The sequence below is a fragment of the Wolffia australiana genome, chromosome 1 (genome assembly GCF_029677425.1).
Source record: "Wolffia australiana isolate 7733 chromosome 1, ASM2967742v1".
Classification (NCBI taxonomy): domain Eukaryota; kingdom Viridiplantae; phylum Streptophyta; class Magnoliopsida; order Alismatales; family Araceae; genus Wolffia; species Wolffia australiana.
Window position 1 is genome coordinate 17,692,862 of NC_135835.1, and position 9,142 is coordinate 17,702,003.

Below are 9,142 nucleotides of genomic sequence, written 5' to 3' on the forward strand. Positions count from 1 at the left end.
CATGAAGGAAGTTAATGATTGGTTGTTGCCAATCATTATTGCTAACTCTGATTCACTTACGTTCGATGAATCAAACAGTGACACGCGGCGTCGTAAAATAAAAAACTTAAAATAAGTTATAAAATTCATATCTAATGAAATAAAGGTCGATGCCTCCATATCTGAGTTTCATCAAGGGTTGACATATCCAGGATAATATCATGCTCGTTCACGATTAGTCCAGTCACTAGACACTCATACTTAGGGCTCCAATGTCATCATCAAACTGGATATGGAGAAGGCTTTTGATCAAATTGAGTGGAGTTTCCTTACGGAAGTGTTACGCCGCTTTGGGTTCCCCAATCCGTTCATCGCTCTTGTGGATGCCTGTAGTAGAGAGAATCATATCTCTCTTTTGGTGGATGGAAACTCCACAGGCTTTTTCACGGCCACGAGAGATCTACGGCAAGGTGATCCCATCTCACCCACCCTTTTTATATTGATGGAAGAAGTCTTTAGCCAATCGCTCAAACGAGCGATTGCTTGCAACCTCATCCAACCATATTTTACAAAAAGAGGATGCCCGATCCTCTCGCACTCTCTGTTTGCAGATAATGCCATCCTTTTCCTTAATTGATCTAAAAAATCCATTAAGGAACTTATGAGTGTCCTCACTACAGATGAGCGGGCTTCTGGCCAACTCTTCAATGCCTCAAAGAGCAGCTTTATGGTCGGTGCGTCCACCATTATTGTGCTCTTAGATGATCCAATACTATATCGGGTACTCACGAGGATACCTCCCTTTCGATTATATCAGATGCTCTATCTTTCTCAGACCCGCTAGACATCATTATTTTGATGCTTTGCTAGACAAGTTGAGAAAGAAACTAGACGGATGGAAACTTTGTTTTCTATCCCCTAGAGGACACATCCAGCTTATTCGACATGTCATCATGAGCATCCTACTACATACCCTCGCAGTCCACCCACTATTGCTCACAGCCCTCCACTCTGTTGAGCGACTATGTGCACGTTTGTTATGGTCTGATCACCTTGAGGGAGAGAGTTGCCACCACTAGTTTTCTTGAGAAAAATCTTTTCGGCCAATGGACGAGGCGGGACTAGGGGTCAGACGCCTATAGGACGTCCAAGACATGCTTCAGAAGAAATTCGAGTGGTGTATGTGTACCACGCACTCCCCATTGGGGAATTTCATCTCAGCCGAGTATGACAAATGGGCTCGTAGAGTATAGATATCCAGGGCCATCGTACATGGCGGACTTGGCATCAACATTGGGTATTGATAGCCAAGGTCACACATTGACATGTCGACCGTGACGAGATTAGTGCCTCGTATGATACATGGCTAGTTGACATGCACTTAGCCCATCATCCATACTTTGAGCCCCAACGCCTTCGATTGACCGTGGCACAACTGCTCATGGGCATTACGCGCCACCATTAGGAGCATCATGGACTCCCCTTAGGCACTTTATCACATGCCCAGAGTACTCCCATTGGGACCATTGAAGACCGTCCTATTTGGACGCTTATGATAAACATAATTTTGTGATAAAATTATACCATCATTTGAGCATATATATTATCAGGAAATGATGAGTTTTACATTTTACTGCTCAATATAAGTTTCTTTTAACTAAACCCACTTGATTCTATGAATCAAGTGGATTAGATCTCATCTTGGTTTAAATGAGCACAGAGATTGATTTGGAGATAATACACATGGGCGAAAATGAATCAAGGAGGGCGCTTGGACCAAGTCAAAATGGCAGTTATGGAGCAATATAAACCAAGTCAAATGGCGGTTATGGAGATCAATATGGACCATTCAAAAGCTCCCAGAAGTTGAGAGAGAAGAAATACTATAAATATTATCTCAAGAACAATGTTTGAGTTTTCTAGAATTTTTGTTTTAAGAGAGGAAGAGTTGTTTGATTTCAAAATTCTGTAAGACCCTCTTTTGTTGATGAGCAATTGAGTCAAGTGAAGAAGACAAAGCTGAGAAGATTCTAAGAAGAAGGATCACTTCCTAGCCGTGGAGGGTCGTGACACAAGGTATGTGTGAATTCTTAGAATACAGTATTTGTTGAATCATTTTTAAGACAGGATAAGTTAGGTTAGAAACTAAAAAATTGTTACTTTCTAACATTTCTAACAAATCCTGTTTAAAATTGTTCTCAAATCTAAGTTTTAAGTTGAGAAACTTATAAAATTAGGATTGAGAGCATTGTTGTGCACAGATTGTGCACAACAGTTAGCTGCAGCCGCACACACAGTGCGCAGCGGCTGATCACCGCCGCACATAGCACACACGGCCGCTCAAGCTGTGTGCAGCCGCAGACTGCAGCCGCACGCAGCTTCGCAACCGTGTGTTGTCGCACACACTACGCGCAGCATTTGACCGCAGCTGCACGCACAGCGTGCAGCGACTGATCGTCGCCGCACAAGCTGCGCGCAGCCGCGATCAACCTCCGCACACTGCCGTGCGTAGCAGCATACAGCTCCCACAAAACAAGGACAGATCTGAGACTTAGTCCAGATCTGTCTAAATTTTAAAAGTTTAAATTTCAATTTGAGATTAATAAATCTCAAATTAAAATTTAATAATTAAACTAAATATTAAATAATTAAAATCTTAGTTATTAAATCCGATATTTGAATATTAAATTTGTTTAAATTTAAAACAAAAATGAATAAAAAAATAAAAAAATAAAATAAAACAGAAAGTATTGAATTGAAATAAATAGATTGACCTGCTCCTTGTGGTTCGACCCTTACTTACCCTAGGTTAGTGAGGAAATTTAATTGTTGAATAATCTCAAATCCTCACACATTGATGAACTAATTAAGTCTTAAAATCAATCTTTAAAACACCAAAATTTGGGATTATCAGCTTACCCTCGATGGGTCCTTCTCTTGCAGATCTTCTTGGGAGCATTTTCGTGAGAAATCCCCCACCAAGCACTAGGGTCGCTGCATCTGGCATCCGGCGATCATCACTCGTGTCTCCTTCTTCCTCTGGAGACTCATGCATCGTGGCCTCCCAACTGATGATCGGGTGACTCATATCGGTCACTCCCTCAAATCGTGTTGCCATTGTAGCCTCGCATCTCCACAGACTGAGACTATGGAGCACATTTTCGTCAATAGTGACACAACCCTATACTATTGGCACCAAATTACACATCATTGGAACCTGCTACTATGTACCCCTTCTTCTCTAACACCGTTAAGAGTGTTTTGGCAAGATTTTCCTCTCGCCAACACGCTCTAAGCGGAGATCATTCCTTCGCACCACCATTGCTTGCTTACTATGGGATATTTGGAAAGGGCGCGATTCTTCTCATTTTGGGGGGACCCCCATGCAAGAACAGGATATCATGCAACGAATCGAGCAGTGGATGTGATGCACCCACCATCTCATACCGCCCATCGCTCACAGCTCAACCTCTCATGCGATCTCCTTCGCACTTGGGGCATATCGGTGACCCTGGCCCCCATCACCATCCAGCTACAACTTGTCCATTGGCATCCACCGCAAATCGGCATCCTCAAGTTGAATGTGGATGGTGCGGCCAACGGGAACCCGAGACCAGCCGAAGGGGGTGGTATCCTCCGCAATCACATAGGGAGTATTCACTTTGCCTTTTTGCCTTTTTATGGTATCCAAACTAACACAACAACCGAGGCTATGGTGATTCATGATGGTTTACTCCTGTGCGAGGTGCGAAACCTCCACAATGTCATCGTAAAATCAGATTCACAGGTGTTAGTAAACATGCTCTGTGACGATACCTGCTCCCAATGGCAGCTACAGCAAGTATAGCATGCCATCATACGGTTTCGTCCCTCCTTGATCAGCATCCGCCACCAGCTGCGTGAGGGCAACCAGACTACAGATGCCCTTGCCAACCATGCACTGTGTACTAGAACCACGTGTCACAACCTATCGAAGGATGGCCCCCGCGACTAGCGTATTGCATGGAGCACTAGAGGTGAGAGCGCTCGCCCTCTCGCCTGACCGATGTACCCGTCACTCACCTCAAAGATGACACTTGCCAATAATTTAAAAAAAATATTTTAACAATGAGAAGTCGAGTGGGTTGAGTGACAATAGTCTTACTATCATGGAAATCAATGGACTAACAACAGAGTTGATAACATCATTTGGGATGGTGAAAACCTGTGCTATCCTTGATGATAATAAGTTAGGAAAAAGGTTGCAGACATGAGACTAAAATGTCCAATGTGTTGAATGGTGCTTTCTCTTCATGAGTCTTGATCAACTCACTGCTCCATCTATCATTCATTCTAAAACCTCAAGAATGGACCCTAGTGAGATTAAAGTGAGAAAGTCTCTCTACTAATCATAGTAAGAATTAAAATATTAGGGTGTCTATTTATAGATCCCAGAAATGGATTTATAGAGTATGTAAATGCAAAACTGCTCTAAATATTTCTGCCCAAAAAACCTTTTGTATCGTTAGTCATCACGCTTTGAAGTAGGAATATTTTAGGGTGTTGATTTTGTTGGGTTATATGCCTTGGATCATCCATTGGAAACATGATTCCATGGATGTGGAAGTGTGTTAATCGATTCCTCATCAATCTTTAATACATACATCAAATGTACCTTGTCGGGAACTTGTTCCACCATTGACTTTGCCGCTCTGAGATCGTTCTGAAGCCGTTCACATATCCGGCCTCTAGAAGTATCCACACGATCACTTGGCGCTTGCATCTCCACCTTGTCTTCTTCAACACTTCTTGAAAATCTTGAAGATCTTCTCCCATGAAGACACTCTCCATGGTTGATTGGAGAAGAGAGTAAAGAAAAGGGGGCTCTCAAATCTGGCTGCCCTGAGTGCTTGTAATGAGTGCCCCTTCCCTATTTATTTTTTACTTAAGTTTTTCTCAAAAACCCTACAAAGTAAAATATATCCACCAATGCCCTTATGACCTTATGCATGTGACCCTCTAGGCCCATTTATTATTATAGTTAATAACTTTAGTGGCTCGATAACAATTATTGGCCAACCTTATTAATTAACTATATCAACCTATAGATTAGTTAGCTAAGGATTTATTTAACCCAGTCTATAGGTTAAGTTTCCAGCATGTAGGGTGCCTAGCTACACCTCACGCTCCAAAAGATACCAAGTAGTGTTTGAACTCTCTCATGGAACCTTTACCATCATCGGTTACCATCAATGTATAATACATCATCCGCGTGAGACTCTTGAACAACTTAGGGTATGGTTTATCGTCAAACCCTTATCTGTCATTCGATTAGTACTAATGCATAACGGGGATCATTGGAGAACGTCTTCTCCAATATCCTCACTACCCTGGCCAAGGACCTTTCTGTATAGTCTTTCTTGAGTCAATCTCCTCTTATACTGAGGGCAGATAATCCCATCTTGACCACTCAATCACCTCTGTAAGCTTCTTACTACATCTGAGCTATGACTTGTTTGAATCCCATGATTAGAGGCTCGTAAGTCGTAGTCAAAATGTAGCCGTCCATTCACGAGATGTTCTTGGTGTCTCAGATCAGTGAATCACTAATATAATTGTGACATGAATCAACTTGATTGACGTTTAGGTATAATACCATTCAGGGATTCATACGGATCAATTCAGTGAACTCTTTCTCCAAAGAGCACCCATTATTTGTCCTTAGTGTTGCCACACTAATAGCTACATGATCAGTTATACTTATCTTATAAGTAGAATTAGTTAGTGCTATTATATCCGGATAAGTCAATGTCCATGTCGACTATCCATCGAATAAGAATATTCAGAATACATGTTTAAAGACTAGTGATCATTGTATTATGATCTTATCATTATTCACTAGGTCATTGCACGTATTTATGGACTTCATTAAAAACATCACACAAAATAATAATGAATGCAAATATTTTATTCAATGAACTTAAATAAACATGGTAGTGTGATTGGCTTGACAGCCACATAATATCCATCAGAATTATTCTCTCTCCTCCTCAAGGATTGTCATTGCGGGCCAGATCTCATAGTTACAAAAAAAAATATGTCAAAATCAGTGTTGTAGTTGAAGATGTAATCCTGTGGTGACACATATCCTTTCTATACAAAAAAATTCTACTAATGATTATTAGCACACAAGCCATATTTTTTATTACGTACAGACAATTGTCCTCAAAAACTCCAAATAACCCCCTTGATTGGTTTTAAATTTTGTGCTTCTAATTTTGTGGTGCCACATGTATGTGAATATGGTGAAAAGGAAAGAACTTCGGCCATTAAATTTACCTTTTTCCTTTCACCAAATGGAGTAAAGCCCTGTGTTGCACGCATTATATGAGATGTCTTGTCACAATTACGTTCTTTTTTATTGGACACATATTCTATAGGTAAAAAGTAATAATAAACATATGTAAAGAAGAAAGAGTCGTAATCATTGGCCACCACCAATGATTAGACGAAGCTAATCATTTGTTAGTACTAATGATCAACTATTGCCAATCATTTGCCATAATCTGAATGAATCAGATTGGGACAATTGGTGGAGCAAAATAAACCAATTAAACTTAGGTTTTTAAATCATAAATAATGAATTAAATCAAATATTTTTTCATACTTATAAATTTATTTTATTCACAAATTTAACATCATAAATTCCTGAAAATATCAAAAAATTGGAATAAATCATAAGATCGATATAAAATATTATAAAACCCTAAAATATGTACATAAATCCATTTTATAGTTTTAAGATTGGAAAAAATATTTCAGAATATTTTGTAAAAATACCTAAAATTTGGGCAAATTCAAATTCTCATCCTAAAATATAAAATACACTATGGCCATTTCAATTATATACCATGTAAAGTACATGAAATTTCTATAAAAATATCATGTTAACATGTGATTTTGAATGTGTCACAAGTAAGCACAAACTAGATATTGCTTATTCATTGGTTCATTGATGTATCCATACTCATGCTTGCAATTTAACATTTTTGAAGGGTTTATTAAATTATATTATGAAATTAATATGCATATTTCATTATAAATTACATTTGGTGAAATTATTCAGTCATTATATAAATTTCCTATTTTTAAAGAAATATTGCATCACTAAAAAATATTTAGTGACCCATTGTTAGAGTAGAAAGAAAAGCAAAAAAAATACATATAGAATTAATAAATAAATATAAAAATAATAAATGAAAAGGGCTTCTAAGGAACTGCCAAGGAATCACAGCCAAGGCCGCAGTCCCTCAAAGTGGTACAAAGGTAAGCAAGGCCCTTGTTCAAGGTAAGTTCTATGTTTATATCAATTGAGTTGCTATTCATTTTAGCATGAATATAACACTTTGGCTTTCTAAAACAATCAATATGGGATAAATAAGACCAGTGTTTCATGAAGTTCCGGGCCGGGCAGAGGCAAAAAGTATTGAGTTCTCATCAGTCCCTCAGGCTGCCACATGGTTAAATAATAAAGTGAATAAAGACTTCAGACTTCACTTTGACCCAGCCCACAGCCCGAGTCTGAATGGGCTTTTACTTAATCGAACAATCTAATCCTGACCGTCGATCTTCTCTAAGAAGATCTAACGGTCAGATTTAGTTGGCGTTTATTTATTTATTTTATCTCCTTCTCTCTTTTACAGTTGCCAAATCAGCAACCGCGGCTGACATGGACCAATGAAACAAGGCCGCCTAGAGAAGGTACTGATGTGGACACTGCTGACTGGGAGGACCATTGAACTTGAAGGGGTCCACAGCTATGATATAATTGTAGCCATTGAATCCCCAAGGCATGGATCTAACAGTCCAGGGGCAGCACCGACCTTTTCTTGCTCCCTTTGTGGTCTCTGTCCCTAGAGCCATTATTTAGGCGATAAGAAGACAGATTTCCATTGATTCATCATCGGAGAGGGTGGCGGAAAGGTCCCATATCGGTCAGGAAGGTCTTTAGACTGTTCCTGACATATAAAAGGAGTTGTAGATCACCAAAAAATGGCTTTTCGCCGCCAACTTTCAAGACTGAAAATTTGAATGCCATCTCCATTTCTTCTCTTCTCGGTTCTCTCAGTCATCGATCGTGAGAGGTCCATGACCTGAAGAGAGATCTGAAAGATAGATATCTGAAGAAAGATCAATAAAAACTTACCTCAAGGATGGCGCCACCAAAGTAGGGTCAGGAGGCGTCCGCGACCTCGAGCTGCTGTAGAAATATGGTAAATACATAGTTCAGCAAGATTTTTATTTGATTTAGAGTTTAATATCAATCAAGGATTGAGGAATCATCCTCAATTGAATTCCTCAAAATCGAAATAATTCGATTCAAGCAAAAACTGGAATCGAAAAATCTTCATTTATGACATTTTAACAAACATCTGTCGTGCAAATCTCTTAAAACAAATTTTAAAAAATATTTATAAATATTTTTAAACCAATCAAAAATCTTTGAAAAATACGAGTAAACCATAGAAAGATATCCTTCCTCTCGACTCCCCCAACTCATTAGTTAATTCTACTTCTAAGAGCCAATCCATGTGGATACGACCTTAATCTACCCTAAAGATTTATGAGTAAGTTTACAAATTAAAATTTTTATTTGATCAAGGTGAAAACAATACAACGATGAACTTAAACCCCATTTTCACCTCCGTCATTCATCATACCCGGAAATATCTATTGCTTCTCAAAAATTTAGGAATGGATAATGTCTATCCATTAACCCAATAAATAAAAACTAGTTATTCTAGAGTGAAGCTTTTTAGAGTAGGCCCATTAGGCCTACTATGCCCATCATGGACCTATTCGACACACGTCCCTATCTTTCATCCACTACCTCCACTATTCTATCTCCCTCTCTCTCTTATATATAAATATATATAAATATATATAATCTTCCGTTTCTTTTATCAATTCAGGATTTCTTGCCCCCTTTCTCAACACGGTATCTAAGTCCTATGAATTCTCCTTGTACTATCGCCTCCTCTATTGTGTTACCTCCATCCTTGTCAGTTATACTCCTCCTCGTTGCCTGCTCTCCTTCTTGATAGTCGCTTTCACCTCCTCCATTTGACGCCCATGCCCCACCTTTGGAAATTTTGTACATTGCCACTCGGTGTTGTGCGCTCCC